The sequence below is a fragment of the Gigantopelta aegis genome, chromosome 8, assembly GCF_016097555.1.
Source record: "Gigantopelta aegis isolate Gae_Host chromosome 8, Gae_host_genome, whole genome shotgun sequence".
Classification (NCBI taxonomy): domain Eukaryota; kingdom Metazoa; phylum Mollusca; class Gastropoda; order Neomphalida; family Peltospiridae; genus Gigantopelta; species Gigantopelta aegis.
The window spans coordinates 28141763-28156073 of NC_054706.1; the positions used below are offsets into that span (position 1 = coordinate 28141763).

Below are 14311 nucleotides of genomic sequence, written 5' to 3' on the forward strand. Positions count from 1 at the left end.
ATGAATAAAACATATCCAGTGGTACTTTTTTTATATGATATATTTGACAAAAGGTACTTTTTATTTCTTTAATCTTTTAAAACTTAAATTTAATATTTTGTCCAGAATTATGAAAAAAAAAAAAAATACAGACCTGTAAACAGCATTGTCTGCTTGTTATAGAATTTTGAATGGGGGTCAAAGTTAGTAGACTGGTATTTAGTTTAATGCGGCGAAGCTTTGTAATAATATAGCTAATTTTGAATTTGAATGACGTCAATATTCCAATGACGTCACTTTGCATCTCCTTACAATATCTATAAACTGAGTACATGACATTTCCGTTTTAAGAAAGCTGGAAAATTCCAATGCAAAATTGCTATTGAATTTTGTTTGTTTGAACATTACTAATGCTCCTGAATGTGTTTGAAAAAACATCTTGTGATTAAAAAGTTGTACCTTTTACGAAATAAGTATTTCAAGTAAAATTACGGTAAAGTATGTTATATTTATTGTGTATGAAGCCAAAAGAAGAGTGCAAAGAGTGACTGTCATCGACCTTTGTACAGACCACTTCACCTGACGTCTTCGAATGGGCTATTTCTAGTTCCAGCCAGGGCACCACGACTGGTATATAAAAGGCTGTGGTATGTGCTATCCTGTGTGTAGGATGGTACATATAAAATATCCCTTGGCACTAATGGAAAAATGTAGTGGGTTTCATCTCTAAGACTATAAGTAAAAATTACCAAATGTTTGACATCCAATAGCCGATGATTAATAAATCAATGTGCTCTTGTGGCGTCGATAAAACACAACAAACTTTATTATAATCGGCAACAAACTTTATTATAATCGGCAACAACAACTAGCCATTAACTCCTCTCCTGGACAGACAGCCCATAAAGTTGAAGTGTGTGCCTAGGACAGTATGCTTTTAACCTTAATTTGGCTTTATCGGTAAGCATGAAAATCAAGTTAAAATTTAAATCAACAGTTCATCTAATAAAATACCTGTGAATATCTGGCTCTTTGTTTTGTTATCAAAGAAAGAGTCTAATAATTTCTGTGTTAAACACCTCTCAGTTCAAATGTAATTAATCTGCCAAGAAGTTGAGAACATTTTGTTGCCAGATATACATGTATCTGGCACATATGTCACATACAGAAAAAACCCACCTAACAATGCAATGCACCAATTGCCAGCTTATCTTAAAGGGGCATATCCTAGTTTTTAAACACTAAGGGATATGTTTTACTATTAGAGCCATTTTTGATAACTGAAATCATACTTTACTTAGATTTTATGGTTTAGATTATCCATTTCCGTACATTCAAAATGTTTTTGGTCATCCTGGTGTTTGTAATATCATAAAATGCATTTCTCATATTTTTAAAAACGCACGTGCATTTGAGAAGAAACAGTTATGGAGTCGAGTTTTAATCTATTTTTAGAGGTTATTCCACCAGTTCAATGTCACAGACACATGTTTCACTCAATTGTAACTTTATCCAAATGTGTTACAGGTTTGTAGATTAATTAAACCTATTGTCCGAACCAAATTGTTAACAACTACAAAAAATTACTCTCCAACCTTTAATTGCCATTAGATTTCCTCCAAATTTTGTCCAGACACAAATCGTAAAAAACCCACTACAGATATACAGATTCCACACACGAGACTGCAATGATGTCGCCAATATCGTCTTTGCTGAGATTGCATAGGGAAAAATACATGCAGTTTTCTGCCGTTTGCCATGTTGCTTGTTTATGGAATACTCTTCAAGAGGGGTGAAAACCTCCAAAGTATGTGACGCAATTAATATGTAATCGATGATCTCTAGTGGTATCATTAAAATAATAATAATAATAATTAAAAAAATTAATAATATGACATCATCACGTTTGCGTTTATATCATAACATGTTATGACGTTGTTAGATTAAGTCCTATCCTTTCACCCCTCTTGAAGAATATTCCATAAAAAGTCAAAATGGCAGCTGATACAAAAGTACATGCTTTTTTCCCTATGCCCTCTCAACGAAGTCGATATAGATGACATGGTTAGCATCTGGTATGTGGAATCTGTGTCATTGTAATGGGTTTTTTGCGATTTGTGTCTGGACAAACTTTGGAGGAAATCTAACGGCAATTAAAGGTAGGAGAGTAATTTTTCGTAGTTGTTAACAATTTGGTTCGGACAATAGTGTTAATTTTCACGGGTTGAAACTAGGATCTGTCCCTTTAAAGCCGCACACCCTAGTTCCATCCAGCGAAAATAAATTATAATTTGGTTAATCTACAAACCTGTAACACACTTAGATCACGTTTTTATTAAATGGAGTGAAAAAACAGGTTTTATATCGATAAATACCATGGGAATCCCCATGTCCCAATTGCTTGAAATAATTTTGAAAGTTAGTATTCTGATGTCACCGGTAGATGTCGCTCGAAGCACAACAATGCCTACGTCACGACAAATTTCACAGAGTGCGCACAGACTTGGGGTGCGTTCCTTTCACCTCTCCTGGACATGTTCCAATTGTTCTGTCCTGGTTGTATCCCCTCTCCAGATATTGCAAGACTTAGCAAAAGTATTGGTTTTAAGGGTTTGTAACATTTTGTATTGAGATACTTACTTGTCTGAACTTTATTGTTACTGAAAATGTTCACGAACTGTGAAGAAAAATCTCACAAATGAACAACAAGCAAACGACAACAAATCGGATGTTGATTGCACGAACCGTGCATGAAAAAACAAACCGAACCAAAATGATAACGGTCACGTGGTATACCAACGTCTGTGACATTGAAATAGATTAGACCTTGTCTGCTCAACGTTTTTTTCTCAGAGGCCCGTGGCATTTTATGAAATACAAAAAATGCATTTTGTGGTATTACAAACACCAGGATTACCAGGATTACCAAAAAACACTTCAGATGAATGGAAATGTATATTCTAAATAATAAAAGGCAAGTAAAGTGCAATTTTATTTGTGAAAAAAATGGGTTTAATAGCGAAAAACAACGGCGTAATGGTTAACAACTAGTGCGTGTCCCTTTAATAAGCCTGAATAACAAAATATATACTTGAGATTATACATGTAGCTTTGATAAAGTGACACTAAATACAGGTACATGGTTTGAAGTAGGTTATTTTTGTAATTATTTGTTCCCCATTCATCAGTGATGGATAGCCTATCAAGCCATTTGCAGGCATCGTCTGTCCTAGATTGTTAATGATTAGTCATTATTCCATACTGCTACACATTAACTGCAGGAAAAGAATAGTAATAAAAAACAACATAAAAAAATATTCTCTATAAGATCAAGCTGAAACTGCAATTTATTTATTTCTATTTGTTATGTTTTAAATTTTATCATAGTAAGAAAAGACAAGAAAAAGAAAGGAATGATTAGGTGTTTTAATATATGCTAGTGCTTATATTGAATTAGATGTGCAGGGCTCAAAAACTCGCCAAAAAATATGGTGGCCCAAAAAATAATAATGGATGTTGGCAAATTAAGGTAAGTGAACCATGAACCACGAGCAAGATTTTTATGTGGAATAAATATATGCAATACAAATATTAATAGTGGCTCATATGTTATAGCTCTAAAGAAGATGCAACCAACACCATTATTTTTTAATATTCAAGTCACCCAAACGGGACATTGGTCACATTTGGCGACCTGGCCAATGTCCCGTTTGGGGACCTGGCCAATGTCCCGTTTGGGGACCTGGCCACAGGTCGTTTCGAGCCCTGGGAGTGGAATTTAGCTCAGTCAGTTGAGTGCTTGCTTGAGGTGCTTGTGTCGCAGGATCGAACCACCTCGGTGGATCCATTCAACTGATCAGGTTTTTTCTTGTTTCAACCAGTGCACCACAGCTGGTCAAAGTCCATGGTATGTGCTTTGCTGTCTGTGGGAAAGTGCATATGAAAGACCCTTTGCTGCTTCAGAAAAAATATAGCAGGTTTCCTCTGATGACCAAATGTTTAACATCCAATAGCCGATGATTAATTAATCAATGTGCTTTAGTAGTGTCGTTAATCAAAACAAACTTGGTCTGTCCAGGAAAATGGTGAATGGCTGCACCTTCCCACTGAGCCGATGGGTGGGATTTAGCTCAATTGATAGAGCACTCGCCTGAAATGCTTGGGGATTTTTTCTGTCCCAAACACTGGCCCACAACTGACTGGTGTGTGCTGTCCAGTCTGTGGGAAAGTTCATATAAAAGATCCCCATCTCAACCACTGGCCCACAACTGACTGGTGTGTGCTGTCCAGTCTGTGGGAAAGTGCATATAAAAGATCCCCATCTCAACCACTGGCCCACAACTGACTGGTGTGTGCTGTCCAGTCTGTGGGAAAGTGCATATAAAAGATCCCCATCTCAACCACTGGCCCACAACTGACTGGTGTGTGCTGTCCAGTCTGTGGGAAAGTGCATATAAAAGATCCCCATCTCAACCACTGGCCCACAACTGACTGGTGTGTGCTGTCCAGTCTGTGGGAAAGTGCATATAAAAGATCCCCATCTCAACCACTGGCCCACAACTGACTGGTGTGTGCTGTCCAGTCTGTGGGAAAGTGCATTTAAAAGATCCCCATCTCAACCACTGGCCCACAACTGACTGGTGTGTGCTGTCCAGTCTGTGGGAAAGTGCATATAAAAGATCCCCATCTCAACCACTGGCCCACAACTGACTGGTGTGTGCTGTCCAGTCTGTGGGAAAGTGCATTTAAAAGATCCCCATCTCAACCACTGGCCCACAACTGACTGGTGTGTGCTGTCCAGTCTGTGGGAAAGTGCATTTAAAAGATCCCCATCTCAACCACTGGCCCACAACTGACTGGTGTGTGCTATCCAGTTGTGGGAAAGTGCATATAAAAGATGCCCATCTCAAACACTGGCCCACAACTGGCCATGGTGTGTGCTGTCCAGTCTTGCGGGAAAGTGCATATAAAAAAATCCCCTTCTGCTAATGAACAAAAATATAGTGATTTTCCTGTGAAGACTGTGTCAAAATTATCAAATATTTGACATTCAATAGCCAGTGATTATTAAACCACAAGTGATCTAGTGGTTTTGTTACATTTAATAAAAGTTTCTCTCTATTCCACTAAGCTGTGAATGCTTTAGATTGTGGGTGTGGGTAATTTTTGGCATGCTTCCATCAGAGAACTCTTCAGGTATGCCTGTCATGGGCACAACCTCTGAGTTCTATCTATGACAGGGTGTTTTAGATTAATAGACCACCCTAATTCTGCACACCAAAAAATGTCGTGCTTTTTTCATAGACAAAATAGGTCATATCAAACTGCTTGAATTTACTGGTAAAATAAAACCATACTTTATGACAAACAAGCAATTTTTGCCGCAGTCAAATGCTATTTGGTATGGTATAGATCTTAAAAGTACATGTACGTACTGAAAGCTAACAAGATTACTGGTGAGGTACATGATATGCCTGTCAGACAAATTATAATTGTATGTGACACATCACCATCCCAAGTTGTTCCTACATGTGAGGTTTGATGGATCTGTATGCATCTGTATGCAAGATTATGATCCGGACAAGGATTTACTGTTATGTGCAGTAGATCGTGAAAAGTAGGTCACAGTGACCTAGTAATAGTATGTGACACCTCACCATCCCAAGTTGTTCCTACATGCGAGGTTTTATGGTCCTGTATGAATCTGTATGCAAGATTATGATCCGGACAAGGATTTACTGTTATGTGCAGTAGATCGTGAAAAGTAGGTCACAGTGACCTAGTAATAGTACACGACACACTGCCATCCCAAGTTGTTCCTACATGTGAGGTTTGATGGTCCTGTATGCAAGATATGGTCTGGACAAAGATTTACTGTTATGTGCAATAGACTGAAAAGTAGGCCACAGTGACCTTTAGTACGTGACACATCGCCATCCCAAGTTGTTTCTACATGTGAGGTTTGATGGATCTGTATGCAAGATATGATCGAGACACGGATTTACGGAAAAGTAGGTCACAAATACCTAGTAATAGCATGCGACACACCACCATCCCAAGTTGTTCCTACATGTGAGGTTTGATGGTACTGTATGCATCTGTATGCAAGATATGATCTGGACAAGGATTTACTGTTATGTGCAGTAGACAGAAAAGTATGTCACAGTGACCTAGTAATAGTACGCGACACACCACTATCCCAAGTTGTTTCTACATGTGAGGTTTGGTGGTCCTGTATGCAAGATATGGTCCGGACAAGGATTTACTGGTATGTGCAGTAGACCGTGAAAAGTAGATCACAGTGACCTAGTAATAGTACGCGACACACCGCCATCACAAGTTATTCCTACATGTGAGGTTTGATGGTCCTGTATGTATTTGTATTCAAGATATGGTCTGGACAATAAAAAGTTAGCAGACGGACGTATGGATGGACGGACGGACAACGCCATACCATCATACGACCCATCATAGATGGACATATAAAAAGTCTAAACAGAGCTCAACTAACAGAAAAAAGAAGCATATTGATTTTGTGAAAATGGAATCGATTCCTGTTCAATGTGACTCATGTTTGATTCCATATTTTAACGTTATGCCATTACCAACACTCAGATTGGTACTTTGTTCCACTAGAGTTTTCTACATCATTAACTGATCATTTTCAGGATGTGATTTGTGTTGGTGATGTCATTAAGAATGTAGCACGTAAAAATGAAATGAATCATAGGAGGCTGTTATGTTGATAGTAAATAAAAGTAAAGTTTGTTTTATTTAACGACGCCACTAGAGCACATTGATTTTTTATCTTATCATCGGCTATTGGACGTCAAACATATGGTCATTCTGACACTGTTTTTTAGAGGAAACCCACTGTCGCCACATAGGCTATTCTTTTACGACAGGCAGCAAGGGATCTTTTATTTGCGCTTCCCACAGACAGGATAGCACAAACAATGGCCTTTGTTGAACCAGTTAGGGATCACTGGACGGTGCAAGTGGTTTACACCTACCCATTGAGCCTTGCGGAGCATTCACTCAGGGTTTGGAGTCGGTATCTGGATTAAAAATACCATGCCTCGACTGTGATCCGAACCCGGTACCTACCAGCCTGTAGACCGATGGCCTAACCACGATGCCACCGAGGCCAGTGTTATGTTGATAGAGGCAGTAAGATGCGTGTTGGTGAATAAAATACCGTAAATTAAATAACGTATTTTCGCTGTTTTTAAGTGGGTGGGTGTCCTTTCAGACCAATTTACTAAATTTTATAATTATGTAGCCTGTATTCAGCGTTATTTTCAGGCTAACATCAAATGTGACAGATTCAATTTGATACCATATAAGCTTAAAAAAGACACTGTTGTTGGTTTATTTTAAATAGTGATCAATCAAGAATTTAAGCTTTTAGACACTAAAAATGACAAGATTATTGACAAATTAGGTAATAAAATGACAGCATCTAGTCAGAATTCATTTATTCTTTGAATTAGTGAACATTTCTTAAAAATACAGTGAAAAACCACTGCCTACCTGTTAATGAGTACCATACTGACATCTTTGAACACAGTAACTGGAGTGATTTGTAACATACTGGAACAAGCAATTTAGTGTTAACAGTTGAAGATCTTATAGTCCGTCCCACAGGGAATGCTTTTTTCCATACTATGGAATTTACTACAAGTTATTCATATCTAAATGGCACACAAAAATAGTAAAAAAATTGTTATTTCCAAGACACTTTTACTTTTCTTGTTATGTCAAACCAAACTAAAATTATTTACAAAAAAAAGCTTTTTGTAGGAGGATGGGATGGACTATAGTTAAAAAGCTAATTTACATGTATGAGGGCTTCCCTGTTACCCCATGAGATTGTCCCATGACATAATGTTCACTGTTACCCCATGAGATTGTCCCATGGCATAATGACATAATGTTCACTGTTACCCCATGAGATTGTCCCATGGCATAATGTTCAGTTACCCCATGAGATTGTCCCATGGCATAATGTTCAGTTACCCCATGAGATTGTCCCATGGCATAATGTTCAGTTACCCCATGAGATTGTCCCATGGCATAATGTTCACTGTTACCCCATGAGATTGTCCCATGGCACAATGTTCACTGTTACCCCATGAGATTGTCCCATGGCACAATGTTCAGTTACCCCATGAGATTGTCCCATGGCACAATGTTCACTGTTACCCCATGAGATTGTCCCATGGCATAATTGTCACTGTTACCCCATGAGATTGTCCCATGACATAAGTTACCCCATGAGATTGTCCCATGGCATAATTTTTACTGTTACTCCATGAGATTATCCCATGACATAATTTTTACTGTTACTCCATGAGATTATCCCATGACATAATTTTTACTGTTACTCCATGAGATTATCCCATGACATAATTTTTACTGTTACTCCATGAGATTATCCCATGACATAATTTTTACTGTTACCCCATGAGATTGTCCCATGGCATAATTTTCACTGTTGCCCCATGAGATTATCCCATGACATAATGTTTACTGTTACCCCATGAGATTGTTCCATGGCATAATTTTCACTGTTATCCCATGAGATTGTCCCATGGCATAATGTTCACTGTTACCCCATGAGATTGTCCCATGGCACAATTTTCACTGTTACCCCATGAGATTGTCCCATGGCATAATTTTCACTGTTACCCCATGAGATTGTCCCATGACATAAGTTACCCCATGAGATTGTCCCATGGCATAATTTTTACTGTTACCCCATGAGATTATCCCATGACATAATTTTCACTGTTGCCCCATGAGATTATCCCATGACATAATGTTTACTGTTACCCCATGAGATTGTTCCATGGCATAATTTTCACTGTTATCCCATGAGATTGTCCCATGGCATAATGTTCACTGTTACCCCATGAGATTGTCCCATGGCACAATTTTCACTGTTACCCCATGAGATTGTCCCATGGCATAATTTTCACTGTTACCCCATGAGATTGTCCCATGACATAAGTTACCCCATGAGATTGTCCCATGGCATAATTTTTACTGTTGCCCCATGAGATTATCCCATGACATAATTTTTACTGTTACCCTATGAGATTGTTCCATGGCATAATTTTCACTGTTATCCCATGAGATTGTCCCATGGCATAATTTTTACTGTTACCCCATGAGATTGTCCCATGGCATAATTTTCACTGTTACCCCATGAGATTGTCCCATATGGCATAATTTTGACTAATAACTATTAGTCTTATCTTGTTCCACATAATTCTTGTGCTTGTTAGCTTGGTCCCTTCAATATTGAGATAACAAGTATGGCTGTATTTAATTGATTTCTATTTTTTTTTACCTGGGCCCCGTTCCACGAAACAATTTTCGTGTTAAGATCACCTTAAGTGTATAACTACCTTTATGTGCTTACAGTGATCTTAGCCCTAAGATTGCTTTGCGGAACGGGTCTCTGGCCTGGTGCTTATAAAACTTTTAGCGTCTCGACTCGAGACTCTAATAGTCTGAGATGTGAATGTCATCGCAACGTTATACAAATGGTATGTGTCTGTGTGACGTCATTACAGATTGAGTCTGGTCTCTAAATAAGCATGGGCCCTGGGCTCTGTTCCACAAAGCAATCTTAGCACTAAGATCACCTCAAGTTCATAACTACCTTATGCATCTAAGGTAATCTTAGCACTAAGATCACCTTAAGTTCATAACTACCTTATGCATCTAAGGTAATCTTAGCACTAAGATCACCTCAAGTTCATAACTACCTTATGCATCTACGGTAATCGCTTCGTTTATTTATTTATTTAGATCCCATCTGGTTTTACAGTTCTGTTATAGGATTTTTAAAGATCCTGTATTCTTGGGAAAGAGGTGAGGGAAGAAAAGATTGGGATTCAAGGGAAGGGGTGTAAGCTGGGGCCTAATTCACAAAGCTCTCACAAAGCTCTCTTAGGCTCTGCTAGACAACAAAGCATCCTCTGCAAGTCTTTTGGCATTGCACTGGGAGATCGCAAAGTTGCGAGAGTTCAGTGAAGAACATGATCAACAAGAACATGCAGGTTGAGTTTATACACATTTTATCAGATTAATATAAGTCATTCATTAACATGCATAGTTACGTGTTTGTTTTTAATCTGATTGTGATAAACAATGTGGCTGGGTTGCTTAGGTTCCTGTTATGTAAACATGCAATCAAAATCAATACATCTGAGCTGGAAGATTATTGAATTATTGATTACAGCAGTAATCTTAGATTAATTAAGAATTAATATCTTAATACTGCATGTGCACTGTGTGTTAGGCTGCTTTCAGTTTGAAAGAAAGAAAGAAATGTTTTATTTTACGACGCACTCAACACATTTTATTTACAGTTATATGGCGTCAGATTTTCAGTTTGAATGCAGTTCAATACTTTCAATAATCAATGCTAATAAAATACCAGCCAAGAAGAAAGAAACCTACAAAAAACACCCCTGACAAATACAGAAGCACAAACACATAAATCAAAATAATAACCAAAAATCCTCAAGAAAGTCTTAGTGTTTTGGTATTTTAGGAAGAACTTAAAAAAAAACCCCACATGTATTCTAATTGAAAAATAGAATCTACAAGTAGTTTCTTTTTGCACTTTGTGTACTTAAAGGTACTTAAAGGTGACCTCAGTGCTAAAATCGCTTTGTGTACTTAAAGGTGACCTCAGTGCTAAAATCGATTTGTGTACTTAAAGGTGACCTCAGTGCTAAAATCGATTTGTGTACTTAAAGGTGACCTCAGTGCTAAAATCGCTTTGTGTACTTAAAGGTGACCTCAGTGCTAAAATCGCTTTGTGTACTTAAAGGTGACCTCAGTGCTAAAATCGTTTTGTGTAATGGGGCCCTGGACAATGTTTAGGTCCCGTGTTAAGTTGTAATCAGAAGGATAAGTCAAAACATTATTTGTAACCTCTAGAGTGAATACTGGCCTCAGTGGTGTCGTGGTTAAGCCATCGGACATAAGGCTGGTAGGTACAGGGTTCACAGCCTGGTACCGGCTCCTACCCAGAGTGAGTTTTAACGACTCAATAGGTACATGTGTAGGTATAAGACCACTACCCTCTCTCTCTCTCTCTCTCTCGCTAACCACTAACAACTAACCCTCTGTCCTGGACAGACAGCCCAAATAGCTGAGGTGTGTGCTCAGGACAGTGTGCTTGAACCTTAATTGGATGTAAGCATGAAAATAAGTTAAAATGAAATGTACAGTGAATTACATAATATACATTGTATATAATCTGTAAACTGTGTTATATAATAATAATAATAAGTTACTTATGGGATAAATAAAATACATAAAAATATATACATGTAGTACATAACAATATGTAATCTGCAGAATAAGTCATACAATTAAAGATTGTCGGTTACTTTTTTTAAGATATGTAACTGAGATTAATTAAAAAAGAGAAACTTTCAAAAATTGCTTTTCATTTCAACTTATTTTTATGCTTACATTGAATATCCAATTACAGTTCAAACACGCTATCTTGGGCACACACCTCAGCTATCTGGGATGTCTGTGGGTTAGTTGTTAGTAGTTAGTGATAGAGAATAGGGTGTAGTGGTCTTACACCTACCCACTGAGTCATTAAAACTCGCTCTGGGTGGGAGCTGGTACCGGGCTGCGAATTCATGTACCTACCAGCCTTACGGTTTAACCACGACACCACCAAGGCTGGTTAAAAAGAACTATTAACTCATGTCTACCTATAAATTCATAAATGTTTATGTAAATAAATAACTGACCATCCTAATACATGTTGTATATTCATTATAAATTTTAAAAAGATGACAACACAAAGATCATATTTGTATATAATGATGTATTTAGACTCTGTTTTTCGGTTATAAAGAATAATGTGAAAACAACAAGTAATTGTAACATTAATGAATAACCGATAACAAATAACAGTTGGTAAAGGAATAACAACATTAAAAATGAGCAGCTTGTTGGAATTAAAGATACGTTTTAATATACTGGGTATATATACACACACATACAGTGAAATCCCTCTAAACAGTATTCTCTGTTAATGTATTCTCCCAAAACAGGACATTTTTCATGGTCCCTGATTAAATATCAGTATGGAAACAAATCTCTCTAAATCAGATACCCCTTAAAACTGGTATTGGTATTCAATTTAGAGGGGTTTTACTGTGTATTATGTGTATATAATGGGGCTCGAACATAACGGCGGTGCCAATGGCAATTGCTGTCATTAAGATATAAATTGCCGTAGGTAGAAAGTATCACCGATGGCACTTTTGTGCCGTTGATAAAGCTCCTCAACAATGGTGAAATGTATACACCTGGTGTACATTATCTACCAATATTTAACATTTGCACATTTAAAAGATGTCTACACATAACAAGATAGCCTTTCACTCAGGTTTATTTGCTGCATATGTCACTTTTAAAACAATTTAGGCTCAAAATTGCTGTCGGTGGACTGTTTCAACCATGGCAATTCATGAACAAATATTTGCAATGCATTATCACCCATAGATTAATCGGTCATTTTATATCTAAAAAATTTCAGATCTGTTTGGAAATTACTATTGAAACATGCTGACAATTAATTCTGTAGGATGCATTTATAAAAAAGTGCATGTGTTGAACAATAACATGAAAACTCTGTTTGGAAATTTTATAACAATTACGATGGATGACCAAGAACAGCAGATGTACAAACATGAATTTTCTAATGAAAGAGCTGTTTTAACCAGATGTACTGTGTAATGTGATCTTTAAAATATTATAGGATAACATAAATACAGTAGAAGAAAATAATAATAATTGCAGTGAATTTTTACAAAACATATAGAGGTTTCAAGGATTTTTTAGTATAGTATTCCATTTTCACTTAAAAGTGCTGATTTCTAAAACAATGTAGTTGCTCTGTTTTATATGATTAGCCAGCCAAGGTAAACTGTTGCTGGTTCATTGCAAAACAAACTAGTAATAGTTTGCAATAGATTCAGCAACAGTATTTCAGCTTTTGTTATACTACTTTCTTTACCTAAGTTTTGCAACCATGTTTTAGCATACTCCATTGAAAACCAGTTGCACCTCAATGCAAAAAACCTCGCTGATAACAATTTGCAGGATATTTCAAATTAGTAACTACTGTTTTCTCTAGTTTCCCATAAATCAAGTCAAAAGAATGAGTTACTTGTTCAGTGGAAACCTGATAAAAATTTATAATTTTTTTTTAAAACGTTGACAGCATTAGTTCTTTTGAAAAATGTATAATTTTTTTTTTTATATATTTAAACCTTGTTCTATTTTCTGCGTAGCAGCAACCCAAACCAGCAATTTACTGGTTTTATTAAAAACTCTGTTTACATGTGTTCAGTAATCCACCTTTTTTTTCCTTTCTTAATTTTCTTCTGAATAGAATCTAGTTGGTTTGATACGAAACTCTTGACAACAATTTTCAACATATTTAACCACTGTTGGCAATATTACACACTTTAATTAGTGAGTTGTATTTTTTTCACAACCAATTTTCACCACAACATTTGGTTTAAAATAAAAGAAACCATTTACCAGTTTTGTGAAAAACCAGTGACAGTATATCCTATATTTGGGTTAACGATTCCTTTCTACCAGTGACTGTGTCAAACTACCCTGTCTGCTTGTTTTGTCTGACCTGTACTGGTCGAGGACATCAGAACTGCGAACGTGACTCTGTGAATGCTTTGTCCTCAAGTCCTCCCATCTGGAATTCACCATACCGGACATCTTTTTCCTCAACGCCGTGTTCAGTTTCTGGTACATTCCTTTTCCTTCTGACACACTGCAGTCTGCTCGTTTGTCTTTCATCAGAAACCTGGCTTCCTTCATTTGCGGACCATTGCTTTTGCCTAGTCTGTTTTCTTCCATTATCGTATCAAATGCCTGCCCAACTTTGGCCGACTTTGGCCGACATTCTGGAAACTGGTAGCCATTGCTGATATATTTCTGCTGTTTTGCCCTTTGAGCAGATATGAGTGATGCCATATTTTGCGATGAAAGTTTTGTCATGACCGATCCCCGGCTAACTCGGATCGGGTAATATTCATCTTCACTGATCTCAGAATCGTTGGTTTCGATGTCCTCGTCAAACCGGACAGTTTTGTAACTGACCACCTTTTGAGGCCGGTACCTCAGATTCACATTGCAGTCATCAATAGTTATGACGTTTAACAGTGTGTTAGACACTGACCTGTTGCAGACATTGTTGCCCGTTTTAATCTCAGACGACATGCTGTCTGGTTCATTTGCTGTATTATCCAAATGGAAC

General features: G+C 37.3%; 1 protein-coding gene across 1 annotated transcript in view; it reads left to right on the plus strand.

Moving 5' to 3' along the window:
• LOC121378961 (GPI inositol-deacylase-like) overlaps positions 1-14311 on the plus strand; it is an 81734-nt gene that overhangs the window by 32156 nt on the left and 35267 nt on the right. The gene's annotated exons all lie outside the window — the stretch shown is intronic.